Genomic DNA, 949 nt, shown 5'->3' on the forward strand with positions numbered 1-949 from the left:
TATAAAAGATGGTGGGGGGGGGGGGGGGGTGCTACCTCTTCCCTCCTACTTCCCTCAGCTGAATGAAGATCTCAAGGCAGAGGTAAGCGCACCTTAATCCAGTCATGCATTCTTACTCCTTGATGGAAGATGCTCTTCTTGCCTGTCTCCGAGCAGTCTCCTCATTGCCCCTCTCCCCCATGTGGAGAACCGTGTGGGGGGTATCTGCTGCAGGTGGCAGAGATACTTCTTAATAAGGAGAACCATCGCCATTTTTTTCATTACCAGATCACTATCTGCATGGAGTTTGCATGTTCTCCATGTGCTCGGTGGGTTTCCACCAGGCGCTCCGGTTTCCTCCCACACTCCAAAGACATGCTGGAAGGTTAATTGGCTCCGGTCTAAAGCTGCACTGTATGTATACGAGATGGGGACCTTGGATTGTAAGCTCCTCGAGGGACTGATGTGAATGTGCACGGTGTAATACCTGTAATAATAAATATAGATTGATTTGGAGCCATGCGGGCCCTTGTACGGCTCATGGCATCTGCTTTCTAAGTTCGGCAGAATTTGATTGGCTGACAGTACGGCACTCCGACTCTCAGCCTGATTTCTGGTGTGCAGGAGGTTATGGGAAAGAACTTTTGTCTTTTAAGCAGCAGCTTTTCCCCCAAGAAATAAGGGCGGGGACATGAAATGTTGGAGTGCGGACAGCCGTCACATTGATGACATTTTTAGGAAGTGGGGAGAAAACATTTGTGTGTGTTTTTGTATACAGGCGGTCCCCCGGGTTACATACAAGATCGGGCCTTTAGGTTTCTACTTAAAGTGACATTAAACCCTCAGATTTTTTAACATAAAACAATACTGTAATGTGCGCCTTACTGTAATCCATGGTAGTTTCCCTTCTCTTTGCTGCTCTTCCTTTTTAAATCCGTATCTCTTCTCATGCTGGGCAGAACTTCTGTTT

Source organism: Nanorana parkeri, unplaced genomic scaffold (assembly GCF_000935625.1).
Source record: "Nanorana parkeri isolate BGI_ZX_2015 unplaced genomic scaffold, ASM93562v1 scaffold685, whole genome shotgun sequence".
NCBI classification, from domain to species: Eukaryota; Metazoa; Chordata; class Amphibia; order Anura; family Dicroglossidae; genus Nanorana; species Nanorana parkeri.